The sequence below is a fragment of the Grammomys surdaster genome, unplaced genomic scaffold (genome assembly GCF_004785775.1).
Source record: "Grammomys surdaster isolate TR1022 unplaced genomic scaffold, NIH_TR_1.0 140, whole genome shotgun sequence".
Taxonomy (NCBI): domain Eukaryota; kingdom Metazoa; phylum Chordata; class Mammalia; order Rodentia; family Muridae; genus Grammomys; species Grammomys surdaster.
This window is the reverse complement of record NW_021604598.1, coordinates 6251521-6271632: the sequence shown is the minus strand read 5'-3', so window position 1 is coordinate 6271632 and position 20112 is coordinate 6251521. Positions and strand designations below refer to the sequence as shown.

Sequence of the window (20112 nt, the reverse complement as noted above, 5' to 3'; positions counted from 1 at the left end):
AATTTAATATGCTCACTCTGAGAATTCAGTGAAGTGTCATCTGCTTGCATTATAGAGTAGGTACTCAATAAATCATACCTAATGATATTTTTGTGCACTGAAATGGACATAATTCTTACCTTCATTATAACTGGAAAGTATACAGAGAGCTGTCACTGATCACAATAAAGCTGACATTTTACTACTAAAAAGACCACTGCGAATGACTGGCTGACATATGAGAAAGGATCTGTGAATGTGGAGCTGCTACGCTGGTGTTTCAGCAGCACTGTTCTTTCCAGCACTGGTGAGTCACTTAAAAGTAAACACGCTCACTCCCACTCCATCCTAAGGATGCCCTCCAAGTCCAGTGACTATTATAAGTTCTCTAAAGTTGACTGGAAAGCACACTTTTGTTCTCTGTCCCTAAAATTTAAAAGTATAGAAATAATGGGCAAAATTTACACAGATGGACTATTATTTATTTTAATGCTTAAGACTTGAAATATATACATCTATACATAAATAAATGTATGTAGTGTGTGTATGTGTGTGTGTGTGTGAAGGGGGGTGCTGGTGGATCAGACCTAAGTCTAAACAAGAAACATACTTGAGTTTCAAATAGACCTTATACACACAGCCCAAAGGTATGTATGTATGTATGTATGTATGTATGTATGTGTATATATATATACACATACATATGTGTGTGTGTGTATTTGTAGCCTATATTCTAAGTATAAGATAGCTCATGAGATCAGGGTCAGAATGTTTATAATTTTAAATACACATGTTTGTTGAAAACTATCAAGCCTATATGTGGGATTTGTTATAAATTGAAGTCCCCTTAACAAAAATGAGAACAAAGTCCTAGAAGTTAAAGTATAAAATGTTGAAAAGGAATGAAATATCACGTCATTTGAAAGTGAGAAGTGCTTCCCTTAAAATAGAGGGAAAAAATTACTACTTTAAGAATGCTGTTGCACGGCAGTGGTGGTGTACCCCTTGAATCCCAGCACTGGAAGTGGGGCAGTTAGAGTTCTGAGTTTGAGGCTAAGCTGGTCTACAGAGTGAGTTTGAGGACAGCCAGGGCTACACAGAGAAGCCATGTCTTGAAAAACCAAAATAACACTATGGAGCAAATTTCAAGTTGGGGTGAAGGAAGAAGAAAAAGAAAGTCCTTCCCTCTGACACACACTGAGCTACATGCTTCCTAAACACTTCTGTTTGCACTGTCATTAGGTCTACTGGAAAGATACGGACATTACTGTGGGCCAGGATGCCTCATGAGAGCTAAGCCTTCCTCTATGCTCAGAGCCTAGGACACCAGTACCTCTCCTTCATCCTAAACTTCTTCCCAGTGCCACAGCCAACAGGCAAGAGATGAAGCTGCAGAGCACCCAGGAGATCTTTGTTGGTCATTTTTAATCCAGGTAACTATGACTCAAGATGGCTATACCTACACCCATCTCTATACTCAGCATCCTTCATTCTGCCCAAATGAACCAGGGTCCTCCAAAGACAGACTTCTCCACAGGCCTTCCTCAGCTCTGGCCTCTACGTCTACAGACCCAAGACCTTCCCAAGCTAGATAAAGGGGCCATTCCTCCCCTGTCCCTCTCCCTGTCACTGCCCATGCTCTAGTACTTGTGTCCAAAGCTTATCAACAGATGCTGGGAATGACTTCTTAAGACCTGTTACATCTGACCACATTTTCAGACAGCAAATACTATGTTTTCAACACAGGAGTTAATGTGAACAATCTGTCCATGCTGGAAAGACATTCTAAAGTCCAGCTTTACATCTGATCATGTTTTCAGACAGGAAATGGGTGAACAACCACTTCTTGAGGCACTTTAAAACAAAACAAGCCTTCATGAAGTACTTCCAAGTACCCAGGATGCCCTCTGTCCCCAGCTAGGCTCACTACTGATCTTTTCAGTCCAATGCCAACGTTTTTTTTTGTTTTGGTTTGGTTTGGTTTGGTTTTGGTTTTGGTTTGTTTTGTTTTGTTTGGTCACAGCACTTTATTGATGGGCAGGGCTCCGACATCTGCACAGCTACAACTGAATCTCACGGAAGGCCCGTTTCTCCACCAGCTTCACTTTGTATTTGCGCTTGAACTTGGCTCTTTCCCGGGGCTCAATCATATTTCTCTTCTGGAAGCTCTTGAACCTGTCTCGGAGAATGTTACCTTCCGGCTTCAGTGTCCTGAGTGAGCCAGACAGCTCAGAGCTGAGTTGCACATCAATGTCAGGGGCCTGGTACTTGGGCCATCCCAGCCTTCGGGGCTTGTCAGCCTGTACCAGGTGCCGTATGCGCCACTGCTCCCTCCGGCGTGCCAGTTCTGCCAACCTCCGAGCCACCTGGGCCTTGATCCCACGGAGCCTGAAGAGTTCTTGGTGCTGAAGCCGGGCTGCCCTCGGTGCAGCCTGCTGCAGACGCAGTTTGCGAGCAGCCTTCTCCCGCCACCGCTGCTGCCCTGTCTTCTTCTCCATCCTCTTCTCAGGACCAGCAGCACTGGTGGGTGAGGTCTCGGTGGCCCCATCATCAGCCTCTGGCTGCCCAGCACAGCCCGGCTCATCCTCACCCTCACCTTCAGACTCCTCCAGCAGGCCCTCACATATCTCCCGGAACATGGTCTCCTGGGTGGTGGCTTGCTCTGAGGTGAGCAGGGCCAGCTGTCGCTCCAGCTTTTCTGCCTCTTTCTCACGCTGCAGCTCCACCTCATGGGCCTCTCGAAGCAGGGCCTGGTGGTCTTCAAAGGTTGGGTTGTAGGAGGCTCCCGCAGGAATCACCTCCACTGCAGGCAGCTGGGAAGGCTTGATGTGAAGGCGTGGTGGCCGCCTCACACCTTTCTTCTTGGTCTGCTCCAGAAAGAATGTGTCCTGACCAATCAAAGGCTTGTCCAGAGGGTTTTTGGGTTCCAGAGGTCATAGAAGGGCCGCTCGATGATGTCCTGGGGCCCAGGTTTGGCCTTTGGTGCAGGAGGGCTAAGAAGCTGGGCCTGTGCCTTGCGCACATCCCTGGGCAGCTCACCCTGCTTTGCCAGTTTCTCCCATAGCTCCTCCTTTCGCCTGAGCTTCTTGGCATTGGGGATCTGGTGTGAGAGGATGTCTTTGGGAGCGGGGATCTTAGAATGATTCTCAAGGGCAAGGTCAACCCGTAGGGGTTTCTGAAGACGCTGTGACTTCTTCTGGACCCAGGTCCTCTTCTTGCTTGGATCTTTTCTCTTGAATCCAGTGTCCACGAAGAAGAGCTTTTCGTCTGGGGCCTCTGCCAACAAGCCACGGGTCGTGCGCTCTTGTAGCCGTACGTCTTCCAGGAATTGGTCTACCTGTATCCCCAGGAGCTCCTCAGTGAGCCTCCTCCAGCCGCGCTTCTTGTTTCTGGGACCCCGCCGCCGCCTCTGAGCGGGATCCACTAAGGTGGGTCACAACCCCAGGAAACCGGAGTCTGCCTGGCTTTTCGAGCAGCTCTTCTCACCGCCCCTGTTACTACCCGCAGCCATCTTCTTAAAGGACCAATGCCAATGTTTTAAGCACATTACTCTTCATTTTATTTTTCTAAGAAAGTATAAGGAAGTTCTTTTTTTACTTACTGGACATGAAAGTAAAAAGGAACTTTCTGCTTTCAGAGAGCACTGAGACTTAGAAAGTTATCTAACATGGCACAGGCTCCATGCTTGCAAACTAATGTTTCTGCCAGAATTTATATAGCTGTGGAGGCTGACCTTTCACCTCATCCCAATGCTGTTCCTCCTTTAGGACCAGATCAAATCCACTGCTGGGTTGTGTCAGAGGCAATGGCCTCTCTTCATCAACAAAAAGCAAAGCTTCCTCCCTCCCTGTAAATGCAAACCAGCTAGTCAGATTCTCTGGTCAGAGAGTTGTTGAAAGCAGCGTATCATGAGGTCGCATTTCAAAGACGTTTTTCATCTAAGTCTTAGGAGTACGTTTTCTTAGAATGCTTTCCTTTTTTGAAATACTTAGGAAATATAGAGGAAAAAAGGACCATGAATCATAACCCTGCTACATGGGAATTAATACCATTAGGGTCTTAATTTTACATTCTAGACCTTTCAAAAGTGATTATAGTGCCCAAAGGACTTGGCGTCCAACTCCACAGATAACTGCTCAGTCATGTTCACTGATGCTCTCTATTCACAATAGCCGGGAAATGGAAACAACCTAAATGCCCCTCAAACAACTAACAGACAATGAAAATGTAGTACATATACCGTGGAATATTATTCAGATGTAGAAAGAAAGAAGGAAGAAACGAAGAAAGAAAGGAGAAAGGGAGGAAAAAGAGAAATCATGAACTTTCCTGGTTAAAAACAAAAATGGACTGGCTTAGAAAAGAGAATATTGGGTACGGTATCCCAGACCCAGAAAGACAAACACAACAAGTTCTTTCCCATCCAATTCTCCTAACAGATATAAAAGAAGATTCCTGCAATAACTGCAAAAATCAGGAATGCGAAATCAGACCTTTGCTGAGTGGGGTGGTGGGGAAGCAGTAGAGAGGGGATTAGCGGGGTACACATGAGCTGATGGGGGTGGTGAGCTCTACTTAGGGAGAGGAAGGAGACAGGTGGGAAGATAACAATGGGGATATCTGGAAAGTCATGAGGAGTCATACTACTATCTACCTAAAAAAAAAAAAAGTAATACATGGAAGTCTATGTATAAATGTACATATACAGTTTAAATGAAAATGCTCCCTCCAAGAACAAAAGACCATCTAGCACAAACCCCAGTACTAGAGAGAAGGCCTGTTTTAATTTGTCAATATGGATTGCCCAAGAGACTCTCCAAACGTACAGCCTATTGTTATTGCCCTTAGTTGCCTTCCTAGATGTAGACGGTTAAGTCCTTTCCCTTTTGTTGATGACATCATGCCCTTCAGACACAGGACCCAAGAGACTCTGAGCTGGAACTGACCTAAAAGCCTCCTCTCTGAGGACTAGCTTCCATGGTCCAGAAGGCACCATATAAGCTTCCAAAGGAGGAAAACCACGGACAGCTCTACCCAGCTATGACGGCCATGAACCACAGCAATCACCAACAAAGCATGATCACACTAAAGGCACAATAGTGGCACTAATATTTTGGCAGTAACCAAGAGCTCTCTAATTGAACTTAAGATTCCCTCAGCAAAAGACAAACCATGCCTGGTACTAAAAACCTAGCCAATTACCCAGGGCTAGCTAACTCATGGATCCTGGTGGAGAACCTACAACCACCAGTGTACTAAACCAGCACAAGCTCTACCTACATCCTAAGCATTTGCCCTTATATCCACAGATAAATATAGTCTTTACCCCTCGTCAGGGAAATTTCTCTATACAACAGATGATGACTGTCGCAGAAGGCCACAGCCAATCAATACGTATAATTGTAGAGCCCAGCCACAACAGATATAGCTACAAAACACTCCTGCACCTAAGGGCCTGAGAACATTGCAGAAGAGAGGGCAGTGAAACTGTAAGAGCCACACTTTCCAGTGTGTGTAGACATGCACATTTTCTAATTAAGCTCACTCTGTTATATGGTACTTGTATGGCATCCAAAACAATTCCAACAGTAATATCATACATCGCTGGTCACAGTTATTATAATAACGCAGAAATTTGAAACACTAGAAGGCAAAGATGCAGAGTAATTACATTGTTGCCAATACTTTGCTCAGTGCAGGATTTCTACAAACCTTCCATCTGCATTAAAGACAGTTTGCCATGTGACTATATCTACTAGGAATGTCAGAAGCTATACTATAACGTCTCATCCACATGCCTGTCTAAACGTGAACTGAACAAAGAACAACAATAGGCACGCTAAAGTGGAAAATCCATGAGGCCTCACAAAAACTACACAAAGAACTACAGGCAATTAAGGAATATTGAAAGCAGGAGAAATAGTCTCCCCAAGGAAGAGCACACCAATACCAAATAGTCATCCCTAAAAGCATACATACAAGTAACATTCTGTAGACTGAGCAGGTTGCATTTATGTATTTATGAATATATGAACATACACATATACGTGTAAGTTCACATATATATATGCATATATACATATATAGCCATATATGACAACAATTAATTTAAAAAAAAGAAGCCATGGATTTGAAAGAGAAAAAAAAGGAGTAGTATATAGGGAAATTGGACGGATGAAAGAAGGGGAAAATGATGTAATTATAATCTCAAAAAATAAAACAATTTTTTAAATGAAAAGAAACAATGGATCAAAGGAATGAATGAATGAATGCATGCATGCATGCATGAATGAATGCATGAATGAATGAATGAATGTTTTGTGGCTGGCTGTGGCTGTGTGAGTCTCTAACCCTACTGCTGTAGTGAAAGGTGAGAGGCAGACAGGTGGATCCTGGAACTCAATGACTGGCTAACCAGTCTACCTTCTTAAATCAGTGAGCTCCATGTACATTTCATAGTATTGGAATATGATCCACACAGTTTTCTATCATTTGTAATATCATAGAGTAATGTAAATTATCACTATTAATTGGCCTGCTATGTCATTAACTAATAATCTTGGGAACAGTTACAAATATACAAGTCCATGCTATAATTAACTAAGTCTCAGTGGATGTTGGGCCTTTTTGCACTGTTGTAATTAGCATCCGGGTGAGGCACTTTGAACACTGTGCTTTCTACATGTCTTCACTTGCTTCCACCAGTAAATTGCTGTGATAACAAGGTAAAGGGCTGTGGCGATTTCTGTGGTTTTTAATAACTTCTACAAAATTTCCCTTCAGAATCTACTAGAATTTGAATTCCACTGTATTACAATGGACTCTCTGACATGGAGTAATTAAAAACTAACTATGACACGGTGGAGAAGGATGTTATGCAGTTTAAGTTCACATTTATTTGATCATAGGCTAGTCTCAATTTCTTCATCTAAACTGGTGCATAATGGTGGCACAAGGGGGAGTCCCGGGGATCTGCCTTCACCTCTGAGCTATGCTGGAGAGTCCAGTGAGACCAGCACCCATGTGCAGAACAACCAATAAACAGTGTGGCCTCTGAACCTAACAGGAGTCCTTGTGCCCCTGATTCCTCTTTTTTAACTGTATCTATTTCCCTGGGTAAATTAAAAAACAAAACAAACAAACAAACAAAAAACGCTATTAGGGGCTTTTAAAATTCCCAAATACTTCTGTGAGAAGCTACTGATATTCTGTCCAGAAAGATTTTATGGGGTCCATCCGTCAAGGTAAGTAAAACCAGTCTACTCACTAGACAAGCATGTTTAGACAGATTTGTTTATTGACTCAAAATCATGAGTAGAGGAGAACCTGATGCTAGCCTCACACCCTCCCTGTGGCTTTGGCAATAGCAGACTTACCTACAAGAATACCATGAAAGAATGCACTGGAATGGATCTATGTTGGGGTCTGAATGGAAGCCTAGAGGTTTTCCAGGAGGAGGGGTACTCCCCAAAAGATGTCATCAGCACTGGGCTGTGAGTACTTGCCATTGAGAAGCAGCCTCAGCCTCAGAAGGAGACAGACCCTTGCTCCCAGGATCTACCCACAACGCTGCATTCAACAATGAAGAACATGGACCAGAACCCCAGCCATCAAAGCCTCCAAACACTGCATGAATAGACTTTCAAACTGTGAGTGACTATGCACGCAGGGACCACCAGCTGTGCATCCAGAGCCTTGGCTGTGAAATTGCACACCCTGAGTCATTTTTAAATATGGGGATCTGCCTGGTCTCTATTTCTGTGAGCCTCTCTGGACATTACAAAAAAGAAAACCACTCCACTTACCGCTTTTGCAATTAGCATCTGCTGCTGAGTCTCCATGCTGAGAGCTGCAGCTGAGAGGTCTGGCCCCTTAAAAGCAACTGCAAATGCCCTGCTAAGCCAGTTTTTAGCTGAGAGGTGTAAGTGGGGGATGACCCAGAGTGCAGGAGATAGATGACCTGCTGTGGGCAGAGTCACAGTGAGGACTGGAGCCAGGGGCCTGAGTCTGGTTTTTGTTAGACAACAGTCTCTCACTACTCTTCAAAGGCATGAGTCCCAGACACCAGAGCTATGAATTCCAGCTGCTGGGTATGAAACCTTATCCTCCAGCCTGCAATTCAGTTCCCTTTGGTCCTTCAGTCTGCAATTTAAAATACCAAATTCAGAGGGGTCCATGAGCCCCATCACCAGCTCAGAAACTTATATGCAAATCACAGCCAGGCCTAGAAAACTGCCTGGGATCCCAGCAGACCCTGCAGACCCTGTATAAAATGGAACAGTCACTCACGTGACAGGGACTAATTTTATCAGCCCACTTCCCCTAGCTTAGGGAATTCAAAGCAGATTTCTAATAGACAACTTCAAAAACACTTTCTGGTAGGGGTGGAGAGAGAGGGGAGGGGGGAGGGGGATACTACCCCAGTTCTGAGGCTCCTGCATAAAGGTCAGCCAGGACTAACTAGTTCCTAGCAACTGTTGGTCTATGCTTTCAGAGCAGGACAATGGCTTTCCAAGAATGGAGACCATCATCTTAAGTAGGTTCCAGGTGTGGCTTCAGAATTTGCTCCTAATGAAAACTGAAGGGTGAGGTGGGTGCTGCCAGACTGAGTGATACTTTGAAGGACTTATCACTTGAGAACCATCAGGCACACAGTAGGCTTTCATGAGCATACAATACCAGCAACTGGGGGTTGGGGCACTGATAGCCTCTTCTGGGGATACCCAATGGCTCTGGGCACAGATATGGGGCAAGAGAAGACAGCTCAACTTCATTTTTCAAATAGGATGTCCATTTCTTGTAGACACCGTAAATAAATAAGCAATTGCCAAAGCCCAAGACGGTCAACCCAGCAGTGGGTCAGTCATGACGCATGATACCTATTGTTATAGGATCACCATCTCCTTCTTACATACGTGTCCCATCCATCATTGTTCAAGGGCTAGTACACTTAGCAGCTTTTTCCTCTTTATTCGATTGTGTTCTTGACAGAACAGTCACATTCTTTTTCCACAGACCTGCTTCTTCTGTTCTTACTCTATTAACAGCTTTTTCATTCTTGATCATCTAAAGCCCATCTTTCTCAACACTAACACCAGTCAATATTGGAGTCTATTCTGTCTTTGAAACCACAGATATTTTCATGGAACCCAACATCTCTCGTCTTCGTCCCCCATCCTCGTGGATCATGCTACTTCCCTGGTTTGCTTGTTTAAATATATACTTGGATTCACTCATCCTCCCAGGAAACCCATGCCTAGCAGTGTGCTGGGCACCAGTGATTAACAACAAAGAATTAGACACTCTCAGCTCCCATGGAACTGACAGTCTGGTAGAGAACATGCCCATCGATCAGCTAATTACACAAGTGTTAGTGGAATTACAAGTGGGTCAAGTGGTCCAAATGAGAGGTGCAGGATGCTGAGGCTGTAACAACATAAGGCTAGCTAGGACTTGGGGCAGCAACAGCACTGTGAGTGTAGCAGCATCTAGAACACACATTTACCTGACACCAATTTTACCAGGGCCTTGAACTTCAGTGAACACAGGACCTACCTGATGTAAAGTTGTCATTCCTCCAACCTGCCTTTTGGAAACTCAGCAACAGCAGCTTAGGTCATCATCCACCACCACCAAGAGCACTGCGTTCCCACCAACAGCACTGCATTTCTACCAACACCATTGCATTCCCAACAGCACTGCATTTCTACCAACACCACTACATCCCCACTAACTGCACTGCATTCCCACCAAGAGCACTGCATTCCCACCAAGAGCACTGCATTCCCACTGTCACTCTGAGTTATATATTTTCCCATGTAACACACACCCCCTTTAGAGGCCTAAAGATAGGCCTTTCTCTTGCTTGTTTTGTATCCCTGTTTGTCTGTCTGTCTGTCTGCCTCTATCCCTCACTCATGTCCCCACTACAAGACAGCCTTTTGCTCTCCCCCCCGCAATAAGCCTCTTGTGTTATATCTATTGTGTGATGTGATTTCTTAGTGGAAAAGCTTGGCCCCCAATCTGCTAAGGGCACCTTTCAAGGCTTTATCCTAACATTTATCTTCTGCCATCTTTGCATTCCTTCCAATGCTATTCCAAGGTGTCATCTCTCTCATAAAGATCTCTAATACTCAAGATATTTCTCTACCTTTCCCTCCCTTCCTCCCTCCCTCTCTCCCTCCCTCCCCAGTTTTCTCTTCTCAACTTTGGCTCTTTTATTTCCAATGCTTCTTGCACCTTCAACTACAGTGCTTCAGAGGAACCTCAAAGTCAACATATTAAATGAGATTTTTTCCTAGCAAAGTTACCCCACAGCCCTTTTCTGCTCCTTAGACATTATTCAATCAAAGCTACATTTTTCTTAAACCTACCTAGACTAGACCCTACCTCATGAACAATATCCAAAAAATGACTACCTCCTAAATATATTTATCATACTAAATGTCCCAAACCTAGTCATACCTTCTTAGTTCAAGAAATGTATTTTGCTTATTATTTTAAAAATGCTTATAACAAACTTTAACAATAAATAGAATAATAAATTAGAGAACGACAGCTGATAACATACTTGCATATCTCCCATACATGTATGCCCATGCCTCTTGTTTATAAACTATAATCATAATCATGCTATGAGCATACAGAGTAAAGGATTGTACTAGAGACTCCCATGCTTTGCTGGTCTGGACTTGATTGTGTGGCTTGGTTGAAGCCATGGGATACTGGCAAGCATGACTCAATAAAGGTTAAGAATGGCTTCATTAAATATTCCTTAAAATTATTTTAAAGGTCATATAATATTGCATATGTATATGTTCTACAATTTATTATTCTTTATTGCTAGGCACCTATTTTTTATTTTTCCATGATTTATGATGAATATATGTGCATATATTATAGGCATTTTAGATATTTCCTTAATCTGGATTTAGAGAGTGGCACTTCCTATCTTAAAAAAAAAAGTGTATGTAGTAGTTAAGCCTCTTTAAACTCTGCCAAAAAAGCAGTTTCTAGCCTTTCTCCCACCAGCAATTCAGGGAATCTTTTTTCTTAAGGCAGCCCTGTTACTGTAGCTGATAAGCAAAAAAATGTTCCCTTCTTTTCCTTGCCATTTCTCCAATTTCCAACAAGTTCTCTTAATCAGAATGGCTGCATATAATTCTACTGTCCAGTTCTTCCTGAATGATTTCTATCTGTCCTTGGGCTGGTTTTTCTATTACAGTAGAAATGGGGTTAGAGAAACGGTTTGGTCACTAAGAGCACTGGCTGCTCTTCCAGAATTAGCAGATTCTCAGCACCCAATGGTGACCCACACCATTTGTAACTCCAGTTCCAGGGGATTCACCTCCCCTGGCCTCCCTGGGCACAAGGTATGCATGTGGTACACAGACACACAACCAGGCAAAACATCCATACACATAATTGTTTTTAAAGATAGTTTTCCCTCTTGATTTATATAAGTATTTACATATTAAAATATTTAAACTTCTTTTTTTTTTTTTTTTGATATGTGAGCCAAGTTTTCCACACTGACTTCAAACTTTGTTTCTAAAGCTTGTGGCAATACAGAAGTTGATTTTTAAAGGTCACCCAATCCACTACTCTGTCTTTTTTCACATTTCCTCTGGTGCTCCATGCTTTAAAAGCCAGCTCTTCTCTTGAACCTCTGGTTCATTTGAGAGACGCAGTTATATCCTTTAATGCACAAGGTGAGGGGAGGATATAATTCCTTTGCATTAGTCACTTACTCGCTTCTCCATCCATCACTCCACTGATCTGCCATACCCTGGCATCACATGCTAAACTCTCCAAAAACCTCTGGTTCTCAGACGATATTCTGCTCTGTAATCTGCCTCTACTTGGACCTTACTTTCTGTTTTAATTATCATCCACTTATTGAATGTTCTGCTTTAATGCTTTTATGTATTCACTCAACAAACACTAATCAAGACACAACATGTGCCATAGACTAGTCTACACCACACTAAACCAGGTGAAACACTTCTGTCTGTTCCCCTTTTCGTGGGTGGTGTGGGAGACCAAGTGCTGAACAAGCAGCATTTATTAAATGTTTCCTCCATGTACTAGGCTCTGCTAAGCACCTTCTGTGTCATCTTAATTTCCACAGCAGCCCAAAGTCTGTCTTCCCAGCGCTGTCCCTCGCCTACCTCCTTCCTCTCAGCTCCCTCTGTTCCATCCATCATTATTATCCATGGGACCTACAAACTGGCTCAACACCCTTCATCCTCCTCCAAGCTTGCCTGGAACCCTTAACTGGGCTTTTCCACCTCTGCAACTGACAGAACCGAACCGTCACCTCAGGATCGTTCATGGCAAAGCAGCTAATCTTAGGTCAGATGTCATGAGATGAGTTGTGTACAGCTATGAGCTATCGATCTGTGAAGTCTCCTAGAACCCAGTGCACGTGAAGCTGGAAGATGAAGCAAGCTGGAGTCCAATTCCTCCTGTTCGAGCAAAGTAACAGCGACCCTCTTTACTGCTCCAGAGTGGCTCTGACATTGTCTATAAGGGAACTCACACACACAAGTGAACTGAGGCCCCATGAGACTCCAACGACACCCCTGAGCTAAGGGTGGTCCCATAGCAGGTATCACAAATACAATATGATAACCAAAGACTTGCAGAACTGCCTCAGAAAAAAAATAGAATAACTATATACAGAACTGATGTGTCTTCAGGTGGGAGACACCTGTCCTGCCTGCCGAGTAAGTAAATACCATGTGTTCCTTCTACCAGGAAGTCTTTCTGACTGGAAAGTATGGAACAGCTGGGTAAGTGAGGCCACAAGAAACACAGAAAACAATGTAAGCAGCTGCCTGGGTGAAAAGCCACCAAGAAGCCCTAACTGCTTTGTGCCTCTTTTCTTTGTGCCTGTGTTTAAGGCAGCAAGCCATCCTGTAACTGACAGAAAAGACGGGGCAAAATGGCAGGTACACAGGGAACCATAAACATGCTAGTTGTTTAACAGGATTCAACTAAAGCCAGATATGGTCACAGAGGAAAAAAAAAAAGAACAGAAGGGAGGCAGAAGGAAGGAGGTATGGATACATTGTCAAAAACATAGATACATTGTCACAAGCAGTGCAGATGAGAATGGGAGGGAACTGAAGTGGTTACCCATGTTACCAAGATGGACTTCTGATAGGATATCAAATACTCCTCTAGACTAGGAGGGCCGAAGCAGGGTGAGAGGTAAGAGTGCAGGATCCAGCCCCATCCTAACACACAGACTCTAGTAAATGCAATTGGACCTTGTGAAGGGTTGTTTTCGTAGGAAAATTAGCTCTCAATGACCTTGAAGCAAAACAGCTCTCTCTGTTCATTGTCCTCAAGGTTGGAGTTTCCACATACAAGTAACGACTTCCCCTGGTAGACACAAGGCCAAGGCTGCTTAGCAAGGAGCTAATACAGATGGAAGAAAGAACATCCACTCTAGAGCCTGGTGCTAAATGGCTTTGTTGCTCATTTGAGGTCATGAGAACGTTAAAACTGTTGCCTTCTGGGAAAAGAGCCTTCAAGATGCACAGAAGGTTGGCTCAAGTAGCACATGAGTGGGTCTTTGGGACTTAGCTCCAAGAAAATAGATCCATTCCTGCCCCTATTCCTAGCTTCCAGATAGATACGCAAAGATACAAGATCTATCGAGACAAGCTTCTCCCACTGTGTCCATGGCTAAGCACTAGAAAACGACACTTGGCTTTTTTGAGTCTTATTTTCCCTATCAGCAAAATGGGGCTCAAAGTTCCTGACGGTCATGAGATGGATGGATGGTTGGCGAGGATTCAGCCACAGACATCTACGTGCCCTGCAGGAGATGGCACGGGGCCAAAAAGCACATTAATTACTAGACCAGGTGCTGCCCTCAAACCACATGGAATACCCAGCAAATCTGCTCCAAACATGCACTCCACATGACTCTGTTCAGTCTAACGTATTCAGGGGAGACTTTAAACCTCTTTCCATTAAACTCAGTTACAGAAAGGGCTCAGAAACCCACACCAAGTTCACAGCAGGAAGGGAGACTATGCAACACCCCACATATCCATGACAGACATAACATCAATAGAAGCTCGCACATGGCAACCTAGGTTCAGAAAAATCCTTCTCTGAGCAACCCAAACACAAACCAGAGCTGCCACTGAAAGGAAACCACATGGCTTGCCTGGGCCTAAAGACAGCCCTCATTACTGTTGGAAAATTAGATGCCTTAACAGCTAAGTAAATTTGGTTTCTAAGGGACCATCAGTATAATATAGCAAATAAATAGCCTTGAAGTCAAACAGACCCAAGATCAAAGCTGACTAAATTTGAGTGTGTTAGAGCAAGCGCTTACCATACACTTTCCACACTGTCGTTCATGATCCACAAGTCCCATACAACCCTGAAAGATATGTACACTACCAACCTTTTTCTATAGGTGAGAACAGTGAGGCACAGTATGCTTGCTCTAGCCATCCAAAGACATATGACTGAGAGTTGAGACCAACCTAGTCTCCTCTTGCTAACATGAGTCCCTAAGATTTCTAGATATCCGAGTCACTGGAGGCAGGGATGGGGCATTCATTAAAACAACCCAGAGCTGTATTCCCTTGACTTGAGTGGTGCCCTAAAATATGTATCCCTAACAGGTTCCCATCCAGATGATGACAACGCTGGTCTAAAAACTATAACCTTATGGAAAATTGTCAATTGCAAGGATAAGCATACAGATGCTTGTAAAAAATTCCTGGGGGAGGGTGGGGACACATAAAAAGAAATTGACACCGTTTCTGATAAGGTCTAAGGGGTCCCACAAGTATTATTTTAACTGATTCTAATTCAGGTGTTTGGGGCCTTTCTGTAGCTAACATTCTGTCACCTACCCATCCTCTGCCACTACTGTATCATCACATCCCCTCCCCCACTGCCCCAAGCACCAAGCAGTCAGTCACTGCTGTCTCATGGTCCCAGGACAGGAACATGCTCCCACGTCCTAACACAGGCATTAACTATGTTCCCCCATCCTGTTCTAAAATACCAGCAAACAGCAAACCACAGGGCTTCCCACAGGCAAATGTAAAAGTAAAGAGGCCAGACACGGACAGGTACACATACTTGATTCTGCAATTCTAAATACTAACATCTAACTTGCATAAAATTATGCCTGCTGTTGTTACAGGGCTGCTATTGAAGGAATGTAGGAGAGAGAACACAGGTCCCAAGTGATATTAGGCACAATGTCTTCTCAGATGAGAAATTGTTACCCTGACAGCCACCACCTGTTTCTGGCCGCAGCAAAGCTGCTCTGCAAGACGCCCACCCAAACACACAGGAACAAGCATCCCTGCTCCAAAAGGCCCAGGGGCTCCTCTGAACTCTAGTAACCTGGTTCTGCTGGCCCAGGCCCAAGCAGACTGCTCATTCAGGTCACTGGGATTCACACTTCAAAAGCAGGAACAAGCTGACGAGATAAAAATAAAACTGCTGAGGCAGAGGGTGCTCTGTTCCTGGAGGCACCAGGCTGCAGACTTCTGCTGTCTCTACTCCACTATGGGGTTGAACCGGGACCAAAGCAGACAGGGTACAAGAGCCCAGCTCTCCATCTAGGCTTTGAAAACTGTAGTGAGATTTCAGAAGAGAAGCAAGCCCATTCATGTGGGTCCCAAAGTATCCCAAAAGAGGGCAAGTCCTCATCCTCCCCATGAGTTCAGGGCAAGAATGAAAGACAGTAACACTTAATGCACACATCTTCCCTGGGTGTGTTTGATGACTATGTACAACCACAAGAACAATAACCTAATTTCAGATGGCAAACAAAAACTGTGGGATCTACAAGAAAAAAAGCAACCTTAGAATTAAGGCCACTTAACTAGCAATTTCCAGCAGCGGGTGCCTCATACACCTGCCCCTTGCTGAAGACCATCCCCAAGATAACCTTTGCATATGAAGAACTGAGAGAGGGTGGCCAGCCTGGACTGCTGGGTTCCTAACTTTTCTTATGAACACGTAGTAGGGTTTCAAGCAGGGAGCCCCACAAGTCTAGGCTATCAAGACACACCAAGCTGAGTTTGCACCGAATGGACAGCATTAAGGACTCACTACCCACGCCTTCCCACTCACTGCCTCAGACTTCATCTAAACCTTGTACTCAAATCTTCTCAGAAGATCATCATGTCCTGGGCAGACTAAGGCCCTTCTCTCCTGCTATCTATTCAGACAAAATATACACAAAGGTTTCAAAGCATTACAAGAGAATAAAAGATGCTTCTGCAATATCTTTAATAATATCTTTAATAATTTTATATCACAGAATTTTATATATAAAAATAATTTCATATTGACTGTGTGCATAAATATTAGCATTTTCAATATAGTGGATAAAATAAAAGTTATTAAGGTAAGTGTTACCTGTTCCTCCTGAACTTTTAAAAATCCAGACTTTCAGACTGGTTTAAACAGCATCTATGGCTCTTATTGTAATTGTCTGACAATGAGACTGTAGGCAGCCTGCCTAGCAGGTCTCTTAAGCCAAGGAGGGTCCCAGGTTTCTTAGATTCTTAGGATAAGATGCTGTTTCTCAGCCAGTGTCTGTTACCACACAGCCTTCTGAAAGCAGAGCTGGCATAGTCTAACTGGTGTGAGACAAGGCCCTCCATGTCACTCAGGACTTGACTATACACAGAGCCGGCACGTGAATGGAAGACAGAGCAGCCTCAATTCAGCCCGACTCAGCCATGCTGGCAGCTGGAACCTGTTAAACTCAGCAGATTCCTCCCCTTATTTATTCCCCTGGTCACATTACCCCAGAGTCCAGGGGTGAATTTCCAAGGAGTTTCGTCTGTGTTACTCTCAACTACCCTTGGCCTTCTGCAGAAAAATTCCCTTTGCTAGACCACTTGCTTGCATAATGCCCTTGGTTCATCTCCAGTAAAACACACACATACATACATACATACATACACACGCGCACACACACAGAGACAGCGACAGAGACAGAGAGAGGGGAAGGCATACACACAAACACACAGAGACAGATACACACAGAGAGATAGACAAATGAAGAGAAATAGATACACACAGAGAGACACACAGACACACATACAAAAAGACAGACAGCTACACACATAGAGAGACACAGACACACCCTCATGCCACTACATCTGACCAAAAATAACCACTAGTCATGCTGATGTCCTGAAATTGTTTCTTAGATCACACTTTATAGGACCCTGCTTTCATTCTCCACAACACAGTCCTGGGGCTGCAACAGCAAGGGAAGTAGAAATCTCTGCTCAGGGAAACCTGGAGATATATCTATACCTCCCCTCCCTTCCAGATCCACTCCCTTCCTGTCCCTCATTAGAAAGGAACAGGTTTCTAAGATGTAACAAAGCAACATGACAAAATAAGACTTAAGATGAAGCAAAAACTATCGTATCAAAGTTGAACACGGCAACCCAAGAAAAGACAAAAGGCAGAGACCCACTTGTTTGCATAGTTAGAGTGTTGCTCGCTGTTTAAAAACAAAAATGACATCATGAAATTTGCAGGCAAATGCATGGAACTAGAAAAAAATCATTCTGGATGAGGTAACTAAGACCTAGAATTACCCCCTTATAAGAAGATATTAGCTGTTAAGTAAATGACAAGCAAGTTACAATGTGTAGCCCCAGAGAGGCCGGGTAAAGAGAAGGGATCTAGAGGGGACGCATGGATCTCCTGGGGAAGGGGAAATAAGATAGATTTTACTGATAGACTGGAGGTGGGATGGGGACAGAAGCAGAAGGGACCAGGTGGGGCAGGAATGATGGGGTGGAGGGAGAGACAGTGGGAAAGACAGCAGAGATACCTTACAGCCACTGCCACATAAATATAGGACATTTTCCTTCTCACAGAACAATCAAATTGCAATGGCTTAGACATGACTCAGCTTTAGTCTCCTATTAGTCCTAGGAGATGAGACTAATTATTTTTTCTGTGTGTCTTTTTTAATTATTTTATTTACATAAAGAATCCCTAGCCACCATCTGCTTGAGAAGAAACAACAGAATCACGGGAAGGACTGAGTGACTAGCCAGCACTATTGCGGCCTCCAGAACCTGGGTCTCTCTTGGCTTTTGTTCTGGCTGAAAAGTGACGAATGTTATCAATAGCCTTCATTCCCATCACCCTGTCTACCTCACTCTGCCTTGGGCCAAGGAGTCCAGGCTCATGTCTCTCCTCCCCACTGAAAGTCAATGTGGTTTGGAGAATGGAATGCCTGACATTTAGGCCAGAGTGATGAAAAGAAATAGACCAGGACCGCTGCTTTCTGCTTATCTAACCTGTCACAGCTGAAAGACAATCTATGTCAACAATGGCTCATGATTTACTCACCTATACGCCACAATGTCAAACATAGATCCAGGACCTAAAAAGTCTACATCTGCAACCCTATTCCTAAAATCCAACAGACACACAGTAGAGTCCAGCTCTTTCAGACACTCCAGAGAACTCACCCACAGGATACCAAGGAGGGAAAAGAGATACACGACAGCAAAGGGCAGCCCATCTGCTTTCCCAGTTCATGACACCTATAGGTACACTCTCCTGTATTTCCCAATCTGTTCTAGATGCAGCTGCAAAGATGTCAGAGGCCCACTCAGCTCTGCATCTCATGAACCTAGAGGCAAGTTGCTTCATCCACACAACTGAAATGAGCTTTCTGCAAAGGGATTTAGACATGTCCCTTTCCACCCTCTCTGAAATTTGTTTCACCCACTTGCAAATCCCATCTTGGTTTACTGAAAGAGTTTTCATCCTTTCTGCCAAACCAATAAAAACAGAACTCACACCCAGCATACCACACTTAACTGTGAGAGGCCACATGAGAGGTGGTTATTGCCCACAAGGAGCTTTCAGTCTCAAGGAGAGACACTAAGTCAAGAGACTGGATTAACCAACAATATGAAGTGGTAAAGGCCAGGAGAGTAATCTGCTACAACTGGTCCTGGAGAATAATCCGGCAACTAAAGAGGAGCTCCCCAGATATTCCTGGGCCACACATTCCATCCCCAGCAGACACTAGCCACTCACACTCCCATCTCCTAGACCAGAGGGCCATCTCCAGACCAAGTCAAAGCAAAAAGGAGGGCTCAGTGAGAGCAACTGTCTATAAACATGGATCAACACTTCACTATTGCATAGTTTTTGAGCCAATATCAACCTGGCTGAACTGTGTTTAGGTGGGAGAGCATATGTCAGCATGCTGAAGGCCTGAGCATAGACTGACCATATTACATGTGCACAGGGTTTGGGGAGAGCATTAAATGAGAATTACAACTTATCTCAGTACTTATCTCATAAAACCATGTGACATTAAATCAAGTTTATAAGTAAAACTTAGAACAGTACCTGAAATAGAACACGTTATAAACCAAAGTTACCCATCAAACCAGGCACAGTGACAAATGCCTACCATCCCCAAACCCAGAAGACTGAGGCAAAATGATGCCCCTGAACTTGAGGTCAGCCTAGGATACACAGTGGGTTGAAGGTCAGACTAGATTCTGTCTCTAAAAACAAGTTACTTATCACCCCTTGACGTACCACCACCATCATCACTGGGGCTGCTATTTGTAGATAAACTATACTACCTTTACCCAGTGTGAACATTTTCAGTGCCATCGAAAAGGGGATCTAATGACTTCGGGAAGAACTGAAATTTTGAATGAAAAGGCAGTCTGTAAAAGTATGCAGATAACATTTAACCACAAGCACAGAAAGAGACTAAGCGAACATTTGCTTGGGTCTAAAATAAGGTTGTTCTGTTTGGCAGTATTAAGAGTGATTTTTCTATATTAGCTTTGCTTTTCTGAACACTAAATTTACACAATCAGATATATATGTTTATGATGCTGTTTTTTTCTAATTAAGAAGTAAGCTCACAAATAATTTTGGGCCCACTTCCTGATCTTTATTATGCCATTTGGCCAATGTCCTTCAGACTCAAAGACGAAGACCTAGGGATCTGATATTAGTTTGTTTGTTGCCATGTTCCTGACCCAACAAGCTAATGACTACTCCCCAAGGCAGCTACGTAAAATGCTGATAGTCTTTCATCAACAGCTAATCACGTCAGACACTTTCTGA

General features: G+C 43.8%; 1 protein-coding gene and 1 pseudogene across 1 annotated transcript in view; both read right to left on the bottom strand.

Annotated features, from left to right (window-relative positions):
• Positions 1-20112, bottom strand: part of Eepd1 (endonuclease/exonuclease/phosphatase family domain containing 1) — a 112692-nt gene that overhangs the window by 61418 nt on the left and 31162 nt on the right. The gene's annotated exons all lie outside the window — the stretch shown is intronic.
• On the bottom strand, positions 1992-3490 carry LOC114618223 (annotated as a pseudogene).